Raw genomic sequence first — 15,093 nt, forward strand, 5'->3', positions numbered from 1 at the left:
TTACACACTGGAGCCGTTACACACTGGAGCCGTTACACAATGGAGCCGTTACACAATGGAGCCGTTACACACTGGAGCCGGTACACACTGGAGCCGTTAGACACTGGAGCCGTTAGACACTGGAGCCGGTACACACTGGAGCCGGGAACGCACTGGAGCCGTTACACACTGGAGCCGGGAACACACTGGAGCCGGGAACACACTGGAGCCGGGAACACACTGGAGCCGGGAACACACTGGAGCCGGGAACACACTGGAGCCGGGAACACACTGGAGCCGGGAACACACTGGAGCCGGGAACACACTGGAGCCGTTACACACTGGAGCCGTTACACACTGGAGCCGTTACACACTGGAGCCGTTACACACTGGAGCCGTTACACACTGGAGCCGTTACACACTGGAGCCGTTACACACTGGAGCCGTTACACACTGGAGCCGTTACACACTGGAGCCGTTACACACTGGAGCCGTTACACACTGGAGCCGTTACACACTGGAGCCGGTACTAAAATAAATCAGGAAGCTCTAACTATATTATAATGGAAAGTATGCTTACACTGGACAATATGAGAGACCAGCAGAGCAGCACTGGTGTCGTTGCAGGTCAGACGTCCACACGCCAGATCATGCTTTATCTGGAGAGCAAACAGGTACCTGAGAGAGAGAGAGAGGAGAATGAGAGAGACGAGGAGAGAGAGAGGAGAAGGAGAGAGTAGAATGAGAGAGAAGAGAAGGAGAGGAGAGGAGAAGGAGAGAGAAGAGAAGGAGAGGAGAGGAGAAGGAGAGAGAAGAGAAGGAGAGAGAGAAGAGAATGAGAGAGAGAGAGAGAGAGAGAGAGGAGAGAGAGGTTACACTGCGTCTCACTGCGTCTCGTCCCTCGACAGTAGGTTACACTGCGTCTCGTCCCTCGACAGTAGGTTACACTGCGTCTCGTCCCTCGACAGTAGGTTACACTGCGTCTCGTCCCTCGACAGTAGGTTACACTGCGTCTCGTCCCTCGACAGTAGGTTACACTGCGTCTCGTCCCTCGACAGTAGGTTACACTGCGTCTCGTCCCTCGACAGTAGGTTACACTGCGTCTCGTCCCTCGACAGTAGGTTACACTGCGTCTCGTCCCTCGACAGTAGGTTACACTGCGTCTCGTCCCTCGACAGTAGGTTACACTGCGTCTCGTCCCTCGACAGTAGGTTACACTGCGTCTCGTCCCTCGACAGTAGGTTACACTGCGTCTCGTCCCTCGACAGTAGGTTACACTGCGTCTCGTCCCTCGACAGTAGGTTACACTGCGTCTCGTCCCTCGACAGTAGGTTACACTGCGTCTCGTCCCTCGACAGTAGGTTACACTGCGTCTCGTCCCTCGACAGTAGGTTACACTGCGTCTCGTCCCTCGACAGTAGGTTACACTGCGTCTCGTCCCTCGACAGTAGGTTACACTGCGTCTCGTCCCTCGACAGTAGGTTACACTGCGTCTCGTCCCTCAACAGTAGGTTACACTGTGTCTCACTGTGTCTCGTCCCTCAACAGTAGGTTACACTGTGTCTCACTGCGTCTCATCCCTCAACAGTAGGTTACACTGCGTCTCATCCCTCAACAGTAGGTTACACTGCGTCTCGTCCCTTAACAGTAGGTTACACTGTGTCTCGTCCCTCGACAGTAGGTTACACTGCGTCTCGTCCCTCAACAGTAGGTTACACTGTGTCTCACTGTGTCTCGTCCTTCAACAGTAGGTTACACTGTGTCCCCTCTTCTCTTTTTAAGGATATATTAGAACTGCAGAAGATACAAACACAGGAAGGAGGCTTCTGACTTCCTGTCACACTTCCTGTTACTGTTTGTTTTGGCCTCTGAGTTGTAGGATACGCTGGACTCAGGAGACATTGACCACTTTAAACACTAGGAAAGAAAAGCATTGTAACTCTACAGAATGTTGAAGGTCTATTCCCTTTGATGGTTCAGAGTGTGTTGAGAGGAAGAAGACTTGTCCACTCTTACCGTGTCAGCTCCTCCAGCAGCTGTGTGTGGTCAGGAGGGAAGAACTTCACCACAAAACGAAGGATGGTGTTCTTAGGGCCTGTGGAGGGAGAGAGAGAGAGAGACGAGAGAGACGAGAGAGACGAGAGAGACAGAGAGACGAGAGAGACAGAGAGACAGAGAGAGAGAGAGAGAGACAGAGACAGAGAGAGAGAGAGACGAGAGAGGAGAGAGAGAGACGAGAGAGAGAGAGGAGAGAGAGAGAGGAGAGAGAGAGAGGAGAGAGAGAGAGACGAGAGAGAGAGAGACGAGAGAGAGAGAGACGAGAGAGAGAGAGACGAGAGAGAGAGAGAGAGACGAGCGAGAGAGAGAGACGAGAGAGAGAGACGAGAGAGACGAGCGAGAGACAGAGACAGAGAGAGAGAGAGACAGAGAGAGACAGAGAGAGACAGAGAGAGACAGAGACAGACAGAGAGAGACAGAGAGAGACAGAGAGAGACAGAGACAGACAGAGAGAGAGAGAGAGAGACAGAGAGAGACAGAGAGAGACAGAGAGAGACAGAGAGAGACAGAGACAGACAGAGAGAGACAGAGAGAGACAGAGACAGACAGAGAGAGACAGAGAGAGAGAGAGACAGAGAGAGAGAGCATCATCTTACAACTAATGTAGTTAAAAAGGGCTGTCCTCAGTACTATATTCCATTAGTACTATACAGGGCTGTCCTCTCAGTACTATATTCCATTAGTACTATACAGGGCTGTCCTCTCAGTACTATATTCCACTAGTACTATACAGGGCTGTCCTCTCAGTACTATATTCCACTAGTACTATACAGGGCTGTCCTCTCAGTACTATATTCCACTAGTACTATACAGGGCTGTCCTCTCAGTACTATATTCCACTAGTACTATACAGGGCTGTCCTCTCAGTACTATATTCCACTAGTACTATACAGGGCTGTCCTCTCAGTACTATATTCCACTAGTACTATACAGGGCTGTCCTCTCAGTACTATATTCCACTAGTACTATACAGGGCTGTCCTCTCAGTACTATATTCCACTAGTACTATACAGGGCTGTCCTCTCAGTACTATATAGGGCGGTCCTCTCAGTACTATATACCACTAGTACTATACAGGGCTGTCCTCTCAGTACTATACAGGGCTGTCCTCTCAGTACTATATTCCACTAGTACTATACAGGGCTGTCCTCTCAGTACTATATTCCACTAGTACTATACAGGGCTGTCCTCTCAGTACTATATTCCACTAGTACTATACAGGGCTGTCCTCTCAGTACTATATTCCACTAGTACTATACAGGGCTGTCCTCAGTACTATATTCCACTAGTACTATACAGGGCTGTCCTCTCAGTACTATATTCCACTAGTACTATACAGGGCTGTCCTCTCAGTACTATATTCCACTAGTACTATACAGGGCTGTCCTCTCAGTACTATATTCCACTAGTACTATACAGGGCTGTCCTCTCAGTACTATATTCCACTAGTACTATACAGGGCTGTCCTCTCAGTACTATATTCCACTAGTACTATACAGGGCTGTCCTCAGTACTATATTCCACTAGTACTATACAGGGCTGTCCTCTCAGTACTATATTCCACTAGTACTATACAGGGCTGTCCTCTCAGTACTATATTCCACTAGTACTATACAGGGCTGTCCTCTCAGTACTATATTCCACTAGTACTATACAGGGCTGTCCTCTCAGTACTATATTCCACTAGTACTATACAGGGCTGTCCTCTCAGTACTATATTCCACTAGTACTATACAGGGCGGTCCTCTCAGTACTATATTCCACTAGTACTATACAGGGCTGTCCTCTCAGTACTATATACCACTAGTACTATACAGGGCTGTCCTTTCAGTACTATATTCCACTAGTACTATACAGGGCTGTCCTCTCAGTACTATACAGGGCTGTCCTCTCAGTACTATATACCACTAGTACTATACAGGGTTGTCCTCTCAGTACTATATTCCACTAGTACTATACAGGGCTGTCCTCTCAGTACTATATACCACTAGTACTATACAGGGCTGTCCTCTCAGTACTATATTCCACTAGTACTATACAGGGCTGTCCTCTCAGTACTATATTCCACTAGTACTATACAGGGCGGTCCTCTCAGTACTATATTCCACTAGTACTATACAGGGCGGTCCTCTCAGTACTATATTCCACTAGTACTATACAGGGCTGTCCTCTCAGTACTATATTCCACTAGTACTATACAGGGCTGTCCTCTCAGTACTATATTCCACTAGTACTATACAGGGCTGTCCTCTCAGTACTATATTCCACTAGTACTATACAGGGCTGTCCTCTCAGTACTATATTCCACTAGTACTATACAGGGCTGTCCTCTCAGTACTATATTCCACTAGTACTATACAGGGCTGTCCTCTCAGTACTATATTCCACTAGTACTATACAGGGCTGTCCTCTCAGTACTATATTCCACTAGTACTATACAGGGCGGTCCTCTCAGTACTATATTCCACTAGTACTATACAGGGCTGTCCTCTCAGTACTATATTCCACTAGTACTATACAGGGCGGTCCTCTCAGTACTATACAGGGCGGTCCTCTCAGTACTATATTCCACTAGTACTATACAGGGCGGTCCTCTCAGTACTATATTCCACTAGTACTATACAGGGCGGTCCTCTCAGTACTATACAGGGCGGTCCTCTCAGTACTATATTCCACTAGTACTATACAGGGCTGTCCTCTCAGTACTATATTCCACTAGTACTATACAGGGCGGTCCTCTCAGTACTATATTCCACTAGTACTATACAGGGCGGTCCTCTCAGTACTATACAGGGCGGTCCTCTCAGTACTATATTCCACTAGTACTATACAGGGCTGTCCTCTCAGTACTATATTCCACTAGTACTATACAGGGCTGTCCTCTCAGTACTATATTCCACTAGTACTATACAGGGCGGTCCTCTCAGTACTATATTCCACTAGTACTATACAGGGCGGTCCTCTCAGTACTATACAGGGCGGTCCTCTCAGTACTATATTCCACTAGTACTATACAGGGCGGTCCTCTCAGTACTATATTCCACTAGTACTATACAGGGCTGTCCTCTCAGTACTATATTCCACTAGTACTATACAGGGCGGTCCTCTCAGTACTATATTCCACTAGTACTATACAGGGCTGTCCTCTCAGTACTATACAGGGCTGTCCTCTCAGTACTATACAGGGCTGTCCTCTCAGTACTATACAGGGCGGTCCTCTCAGTACTATATTCCACTAGTACTATACAGGGCTGTCCTCTCAGTACTATATTCCACTAGTACTATACAGGGCGGTCCTCTCAGTACTATATACCACTAGTACTATACAGGGCTGTCCTCAGTACTATATACCACTAGTACTATACAGGGCGGTCCTCTCAGTACTATATTCCACTAGTACTATACAGGGCGGTCCTCTCAGTACTATATTCCACTAGTACTATACAGGGCTGTCCTCTCAGTACTATATACCACTAGTACTATACAGGGCGGTCCTCTCAGTACTATATTCCACTAGTACTATACAGGGCGGTCCTCTCAGTACTATATACCACTAGTACTATACAGGGCGGTCCTCTCAGTACTATATTCCACTAGTACTATACAGGGCTGTCCTCTCAGTACTCACGTCTGATCTGTTTCAGGGTGGGCTTCAGCAGGTCCAACCAGACCTACAGGAAAACCACAAACAACAACACGCTTCAGAAACACTTCATTAATACTGACCCTGAGCCTGTCTCTAATACAGCTGAGACTGGATGGCTCTGTTCCTGTCTGACCCTGAGCCTGTCTCTAATACAGCTGAGACTGGATGGCTCTGGTCCTGTCTGACCCTGAGCCTGTCTCTAATACAGCTGAGACTGGATGGCTCTGTTCCTGTCTGACCCTGAGCCTGTCTCTAATACAGCTGAGACTGGATGGCTCTGGTCCTGTCTGACCCTGAGCCTGTCTCTAATACAGCTGAGACTGGATGGCTCTGTTCCTGTCTGACCCTGAGCCTGGATGGCTCTGTTCTGTTGAGTCACCAGTACCACTGTCCAGGGGCCAGTATTGAGAGACACCAGTACCACTGTCCAGGGGCCAGTATTGAGAGACACCAGTACCACTGTCCAGGGGCCAGTATTGAGAGTCACCAGTACCACTGTCCAGGGGCCAGTATTGAGAGACACCAGTACCACTGTCCAGGGGCCAGTATTGAGAGACACCAGTACCACTGTCCAGGGGCCAGTATTGAGAGTCACCAGTACCACTGTCCAGGGGCCAGTATTGAGAGACACCAGTACCACTGTCCAGGGGCCAGTATTGAGAGACACCAGTACCACTGTCCAGGGGCCAGTATTGAGAGAGGTAGTGAGCTCTATAGACTACAGGGCATAAGGCTCTGGCCAGAGGTAGTGAGCTCTATAGACTACAGGGCATAAGGCTCTGGCCAGAGGTAGTGAGCTCTATAGACTACAGGGCATAAGGCAGAGGTAGTGAGCTCTATGGACTACAGGGCATAAGGCTCTGGCCAGAGGTAGTGAGCTCTATAGACTACAGGGCATAAGGCTCTGGCCAGAGGTAGTGAGCTCTATAGACTACAGGGCATAAGGCAGAGGTAGTGAGCTCTATAGACTACAGGGCATAAGGCTCTGGCCAGAGGTAGTGAGCTCTATAGACTACAGGGCATAAGGCAGAGGTAGTGAGCTCTATAGACTACAGGGCATAAGGCAGAGGTAGTGAGCTCTATAGACTACAGGGCATAAGGTTCTGGCCAGAGGTAGTGAGTTCTATGGGCATAAGGCTCTGGGCAGAGGTAGTGAGCTCTATAGACTACAGGGAGCCATTTGGGACACATCATAGTGTATAAAGAACTTCTGTCTCACCATCATCCTCCTGGGGTTCTGGTACTGGAGACCAAAGTAGTCTCTTTCAGCCAGGTTCAGATGGACACACACCAGGTCAAACAGAGCCTTGGCTGGGGCTCGTTGCTGTGGAGAGAGCAGAACACACACCAGGTTAGAGCAGAACACACACCAGGTCAAACAGAGCCTTGGCTGGGGCTCGTTGCTGTGGAGAGAGCAGAACACACACCAGGTTAGAGCAGAACACACACCAGGTTACAGAGCACACACCAGGTTACAGAGCAGAACACACACCAGGTTACAGAGCAGAACACACACCAGGTTACAGAGCACACACCAGGTTACAGAGCACACACCAGGTTACAGAACACACACCAGGTTACAGAGCAGAACACACACCAGGTTACAGAGCAGAACACACACCAGGTTACAGAGCACAACACACACCAGGTTACAGAGCACAACACACACCAGGTTACAGAGCACAACACACACCAGGTTACAGAGCACAACACACACCAGGTTACAGAGCACAACACACACCAGGTTACAGAGCAGAACACACACCAGATTACAGAACAGAACACACACCAGGTTACAGAACAGAACACACACCAGGTTACAGAACAGAACACACACCAGGTTACAGAACACACACCAGGTTACAGAACAGAACACACACCAGGTTACAGAACAGAACACACACCAGGTTACAGAACAGAACACACACCAGGTTACAGAACAGAACACACACCAGGTTACAGAACAGAACACACACCAGGTTAGAGCAGAACACACACCAGGTTACAGAGCAGAACACACACCAGGTTACAGAGCAGAACACACACCAGGTTACAGAGCAGAACACACACCAGGTTACAGAGCAGAACACACACCAGGTTACAGAGCAGAACACACACCAGGTTACAGAGCACAACACACACCAGGTTACAGAGCACAACACACACCAGGTTACAGAGCAGAACACACACCAGATTACAGAACAGAACACACACCAGGTTACAGAACACACACCAGGTTACAGAACAGAACACACACCAGGTTACAGAACAGAACACACACCAGGTTACAGAACAGAACACACACCAGGTTACAGAACAGAACACACACCAGGTTACAGAACAGAACACACACCAGGTTACAGAACAGAACACACACCAGGTTAGAGCAGAACACACACCAGGTTACAGAGCAGAACACACACCAGGTTACAGAGCAGAACACACACCAGGTTACAGAGCAGAACACACACCAGGTCAAACAGAGCAGAACACACACCAGGTCAAACAGAGCCTTGGCTGGGGCTCGTTGCTGTGGAGAGAGCAGAACACACACCAGGTTACAGAGCAGAACACACACCAGGTCAAACAGAGCCTTGGCTGGGGCTCGTTGCTGTGGAGAGAGCAGAACACACACCAGGTTACACAGAGCAGAACACACACCAGGTCAAACAGAGCCTTGGCTGGGGCTCGTTGCTGTGGAGAGAGCAGAACACACACCAGGTTAAACAGAGCCTTGGCTGGGGCTCGTTGCTGTGGAGAGAGCAGAACACACACCAGGTTAAACAGAGCCTTGGCTGGGGCTCGTTGCTGTGGAGAGAGCAGAACACACACCAGGTTACAGAGCAGAACACACACCAGGTTACAGAGCACACACCAGGTTACAGAGCAGAACACACACTAGGATACAGAGCAGAACACACACCAGGTTACAGAGCAGAACACACACCAGGTTACAGAGCAGAACACACACCAGGTTACTATCAGGTATCAGAGCCTGGGAACTATAGACCTCATTGGTATCAGAGCCTGGGAACTATAGACCTCATTGGTATCAGAGCCTGGGAACTATAGACCTCATTGGTATCAGAGCCTGGGAACTATAGACCTCATTGGTATCAGAGCCTGGGAACTATAGACCTCATTGGTATCAGAGCCTGGGAACTATAGAACTCATTGGTATCAGAGCCTGGGAACTATAGACCTCATTGGTATCAGAGCCTGGGAACTATAGACCTCATTGGTATCAGAGCCTGGGAACTATAGACCTCATTGGTATCAGAGCCTGGGAACTATAGACCTCATTGGTATCAGAGCCTGGGAACTATAGACCTCATTGGTATCAGAGCCTGGGAACTATAGTCCTCATCTAAAGCATTGTGGTTGCTCCAGCATGTCATTCCTCCCATAGAGCTAAAAAGTTCCTGTACTCACTGAGATGTCGAAGACCTCGGTGACGTCGTCCAGCAGCTGTACCCGGATAGAGACCTGTCGTCCTGGGGGCGTGGTTGGGGGTCGCTGACCTGGTTCCAGGGTAGACACCCCGAAACTCTCTGGGATCCCCAGCCTCTGTCCAGCAAACTCCCTGTCCCCTGGCTCCACCATGGTGCCTCAGTCAGCAGAATCAGCCTCTCTACTACCCTCACACACCTGGGGACAGACAGGGAGACACGTACAGGATCCACTCTGAAAACAAGGACATATCTGAAGATGGAAGTTTTCCCATATAGAGCTAATAGCAGGGCTATTTAGGGTGATTTGGTGTCTCAAACCAGGGAGTTTATTAGCAGGGCTATTTAGGGTGATTTGGTGTCTCAAACCAGGGAGTTTATTAGCAGGGCTATTTAGGGTGATTTGGTGTCTCAAACCAGGGAGTTTATTAGCAGGGCTATTTAGGGTGATTTGGTGTCTCAAACCAGGGAGTTTATTAGCAGGGCTATTTAGGGTGATTTGGTGTCTCAAACCAGGGAGTTTATTAGCAGGGCTATTTAGGGTGATTTGGTGTCTCAAACCAGGGAGTTTATTAGCAGGGCTATTTAGGGTGATTTGGTGTCTCAAACCAGGGAGTTTATTAGCAGGGCTATTTAGGTTGATTTAGTGTCTCAAACCAGGGAGTTTATTAGCAGGGCTATTTAGGGTGATTTAGTGTTTCAAACCAGGGAGTTTATTAATATTCTATTAGCAGGGCTATTTAGGGTGATTTAGTGTCTCAAACCAGGGAGTTAATTAGCAGGGCTATTTAGGGTGATTTAGTGTCTCAAACCAGGGAGTTTATTAATATTCTATTAGCAGGGCTATTCAGGGTGATTTAGTGTCTCAAACCAGGGAGTTTAATAGCATGGCTATTTAGGGTGATTTAGTGTCTCAAACCAGGGAGCTAATAGCAGGGCTATTCAGGGTGATTTAGTGTCTCAGACCAGGGAGTTTATTAGCAGGGCTATTTAGGTTGATTTAGTGTCTCAAACCAGGGAGTAAATTAATATTTTATTAGCAGGGCTATTTAGGGTGATTTAGTGTCGCAAACCAGGGAGTTAATTAATATTCTATTAGCAGGGCTGTTTAGGGTGATTTAGTGTCTCAGACCAGGGACTTTATTAGCAGGGCTATTTAGGGTGTTTTAGTGTCTCAAACCAGGGAGTTTATTAGCAGGGCTATTTAGGTTGATTTAGTGTCTCAAACCAGGGAGTTAATTAATATTCTATTAGCAGGGCTATTTAGGGTGATTTAGTGTCGCAAACCAGGGAGTTAATTAATATTCTATTAGCAGGGCTATTCAGGGTGATTTAGTGTCTCAAACCAGGGAGTTTATTAGCAGGGCTATTTAGGGTGATTTAGTGTCTCAAACCAGGGAGTTTATTAGCAGGGCTATTTAGGGTGATTTAGTGTCTCAAACCAGGGAGTTTATTAGCAGGGCTATTTAGGTTGATTTAGTGTCTCAAACCAGGGAGTTAATTAGCAGGGCTATTCCGGGTGATTTAGTGTCTCAAACCAGGGAGTTAATTAGCAGGGCTATTCCGGGTGATTTAGTGTCTCAAACCAGGGAGTTAATTAATATTCTATTAGCAGGGCTATTTAGGGTGATTTAGTGTCTCAAACCAGGGAGTTTATTAGCAGGGCTATTTAGGTTGATTTAGTGTCTCAAACCAGGGAGTTTATTCATATTCTAATAGCAGGGCTATTTAGGGTGATTTAGTGTCTCAAACCAGGGAGTTTATTAGCAGGGCTATTTAGGTTGATTTAGTGTCTCAAACCAGGGAGTTTATTAGCAAGGCTATTTAGGTTGATTTAGTGTCTCAAACCAGGGAGTTTATTAGCATTCTTCATCAAGACGGCAAAATGTTATTATTGACAATGAAAGAAGTGGAAATGTTGTTCCTTTGTTATTTAATTGCTACATTTAATATCAATATATTCAAAGTATTAAATAAATAGTTTTCCAGATTGTATTTTGGCGACGCAAATATTGGGTCAAGACTGAGACAACCTGGTTGAATTTGGGTCCTGAGGCACAACCAGCTGAAAACCACTGCTTCAGAGGACAGAGTGTTGTTTTTGATACTAACAACCTATAAATGTTGTTGTGTCCATCTATTCTCTTGCTACAGCTTTTTTTAGTTACAGAAGTTCCATTGATGTTTCAGGAAGCAAGCAGCCCTCCCTGCCTGGGTGGACAGAGACAGAATAGAGACCCAGCCGGAGCAGCAAGGCCATGGCCTGTTTCAGGAAGCAAGCAGCCCTCCCAGTCTGGGTGGACAGAGACAGAGAACAGAGACCCAGCCAGAGCAGCAAGGCCATGGCCTGTTTCAGGAAGCAAGCAGCCCTCCCAGTCTGGGTGGACAGAGACAGAGAACAGAGACCCAGCCAGAGCAGCAACCCTCCCTGCCTGGGTGGACAGAGACCCAGCCGGAGCAGCAAGGCCATGGCCTGTTTCCAGAACAGACACAGGTTGCCATGGGAATATAAGTATTCAGCCCAAAAAAGGACAGACAATTACTGTGAGAACCAGGTCAGATACAGTCTGTCTGTAACAGTATGAACCAGGCCAGATACAGTACTTCCCTGTCTAAACCAGGCCAGATACAGTACTTCCCTGTCTAAACCAGGCCAGATACAGTACTTCCCTGTCTAAACCAGGCCAGATGCAGTACTTCCCTGTCTAAACCAGGCCAGATGCAGTACTTCCCTGTCTAAACCAGGCCAGATGCAGTACTTCCCTGTCTAAACCAGGCCAGATGCAGTACTTCCCTGTCTAAACCAGGCCAGATGCAGTACTTCCCTGTCTAAACCAGGCCAGATGCAGTACTTCCCTGTCTAAACCAGGCCAGATGCAGTACTTCCCTGTCTAAACCAGGCCAGATGCAGTACTTCCCTGTCTAAACCAGGCCAGATGCAGTACTTCCCTGTCTAAACCAGGCCAGATGCAATACTTCCCTGTCTAAACCAGGCCAGATGCAGTACTTCCCTGTCTAAACCAGGCCAGATGCAGTACTTCCCTGTCTAAACCAGGCCAGATGCAATACTTCCCCGTCTAAACCAGGCCAGATGCAGTACTTCCCTGTCTAAACCAGGCCAGATGCAGTACTTCCCTGTCTAAACCAGGCCAGATGCAGTACTACCCTGTCTAAACCAGGCCAGATGCAGTACTACCCTGTCTAAACAAGGCCAGATAGAGGACTTCCCTGTCTAAACCAGGCCAGATAGAGGACTTCCCTGTCTAAACCAGGCCAGATAGAGGACTTCCCTGTCTAAACCAGGCCAGATAGAGGACTTCCCTGTCTAAACCAGGCCAGATAGAGGACTTCCCTGTCTAAACCAGGCCAGATAGAGGACTTCCCTGTCTAAACCAGGCCAGATAGAGGACTTCCCTGTCTAAACCAGGCCAGATAGAGGACATCCCTGTCTAAACCAGGCCAGATAGAGGACATCCCTGTCTAAACCAGGCCAGATAGAGGACATCCCTGTCTAAACCAGGCCAGATAGAGGACATCCCTGTCTAAACCAGGCCAGATAGAGGACATCCCTGTCTAAACCAGGCCAGATAGAGGACATCCCTGTCTAAACCAGGCCAGATAGAGGACTTCCCTGTCTAAACCAGGACAGATAGAGGACATCCCTGTCTAAACCAGGCCAGATAGAGGACATCCCTGTCTAAACCAGGCCAGATAGAGGACATCCCTGTCTAAACCAGGCCAGATAAATGACTTCCCTGTCTAAACCAGGCCAGATAGAGGACTTCCCTGTCTAAACCAGGCCAGATAGAGGACTTCTCTTTCTGAATCAGAGAGCACTTCATCTGAGGGAGTGAACCCCATCGGTGGTCAGTGACCTAACAGCTAACACAGCAACATTTCAGCCAGCTTGCAGGTGAGTCACTAGACTCCTCCATGACGACGAAACAAGTCTAGAAAACCCAATGGTATTTTAGCTGGGACAGACTAAACTAGACAGTAACGTTGATATAGACAGACACACAGAAGGATTAAAGGAGGTTGAGACGGAGCATACCTCTGTCCCTCAGCCCTCAGGCCATCCTCCTCAACGTCAGCGGAACCACAGCCCTCCTCCTCGACCCCCTGGAGGGGTCGACACAAACTGAGCCAACGGAGATGTGGAACCACAGCCCTGCTCCTCGACCCCCTGGAGGGGTCAACACTAACGGAGCCACAGCCCTGCTCCTCGAACCCCTGGAGGGGTCAACACTAACGGAGCCACAGCCCTGCTCCTCCACCCCCTGGAGGGGTCAACACTAACGGAACCACAGCCCTGCTCCTCCACCCCCTGGAGGGGTCGACACTAACGGAGCCACAGCCCTGCTCCTCCACCCCCTGGAGGGGTCGACACTAACGGAGCCACAGCCCTGCTCCTCCACCCCCTGGAGGGGTCGACACTAATGGAGCCACAGCCCTGCTCCTCCACCCCCTGGAGGGGTCAACACTAACGGAGCCATAGCCCTGCTCCTCCATCCCCTGGAGGGGTCAACACTAACGGAGCCATAGCCCTGCTCCTCCACCCCCTGGAGGGGTCGACACTAACGGAGATGTGGAACCACAGCCCTGCTCCTCCACCCCCTGGAGGGGTCAACACTAACGGAGATGTGGAACCACAGCCCTGCTCCTCCACCCCCTGGAGGGGTCGACACTAATGGAGCCAACGGAGATCCGTTTGCGCGGTCGCTCCCACTACCTACATGTGTGCGACTGAATGTTTGGAACACAACACAAACGGAGAGCACTTTACTGTCTACAAAACACAACGTTCCAAAGCAGTGAGGTCATCAGACCAGACCAGACATGACCGGGCTGAATTCATCTCCTAACCCTAACCCCCCTAACCCTAACCCTAACCATGACCGGGCTGAATTCATCTCCTAACCCTAACCCCCCTAACCCTAACCATGACCGGGCTGAATTCATCTCCTAACCCTAACCCCCCTAACCCTAACCATGACCGGGCTGAATTCATCTCCTAACCCTAACCCCCTAACCCTAACCCTAACCCTAACCGGGCTGAATTCATCTCCTAACCCTAACCCCCCTAACCCTAACCGGGCTGAATTCATCTCATCCTATACAAGTTCCTTCCAATATTCTCCTGTTGACTGATCTAAAGACTAAATAGGTGACAGCATCATAGGTTGAGGGATTTGACAGACGACAGAACATGCGACCTTCCAAGAAAAATAGCAGTATTTCAGCTACAGTAGATCCCCAGGGATAAGTCAGTATTTCAGCTACAGTAGATCCCCAGGGATAAGTCAGTATTTCAGCTACAGTAGATCCCCAGGGATAAGTCAGTATTTCAGCTACAGTAGATCCCCAGGGATAAGTCAGTATTTCAGCTACAGTAGATCCCCAGAGATAAGTCAGTATTTCAGCTACAGTAGATCCCCAGGGATAAGTCGGTATTTCAGCTACAGTAGATCCCCAGAGATAAGTCAGTATTTCAGCTACAGTAGAACCCTGGTCAAAAGCCTCCAAAATGGCACCCTATTCCCTATGGACCCTGGTCAAAAACATCCATAGGGAATACCACTACACCGGGCCTTCAGAGCAGCAACACCACTACACCGGGCATTCAGAGCAGCAACACCACTACACCGGGCCTTCAGAGCAGCAACACCACTACACCGGGCCTTCAGAGCAGCAACACCACTACACCGGGCCTTCAGAGCAGCAACACCACTACACCGGGCATTCAGAGCAGCAACACCACTACACCACTACACCGGGCCTTCAGAGCAGCAACACCACTACACCGGGCCTTCAGAGCAGCAACACCACTACACCGGGCATTCAGAGCAGCAACACCACTACACCGGGCCTTCAGAGCAGCAACACCACTACACCGGGCCTTCAGAGCAGCAACACCACTACACCGGGCCTTCAGAGCAGCAACACCACTACACCGGGCAT

At 49.0% G+C, this 15,093-nt stretch overlaps 1 pseudogene; it reads right to left on the minus strand.

Annotated features, from left to right (window-relative positions):
* The window catches only part of LOC124022429, a 118,837-nt pseudogene that overhangs the window by 94,049 nt on the left and 9,695 nt on the right, over positions 1–15,093 (minus strand).

This window comes from Oncorhynchus gorbuscha, unplaced genomic scaffold (genome assembly GCF_021184085.1).
Source record: "Oncorhynchus gorbuscha isolate QuinsamMale2020 ecotype Even-year unplaced genomic scaffold, OgorEven_v1.0 Un_scaffold_1383, whole genome shotgun sequence".
Taxonomy (NCBI): Eukaryota; Metazoa; Chordata; class Actinopteri; order Salmoniformes; family Salmonidae; genus Oncorhynchus; species Oncorhynchus gorbuscha.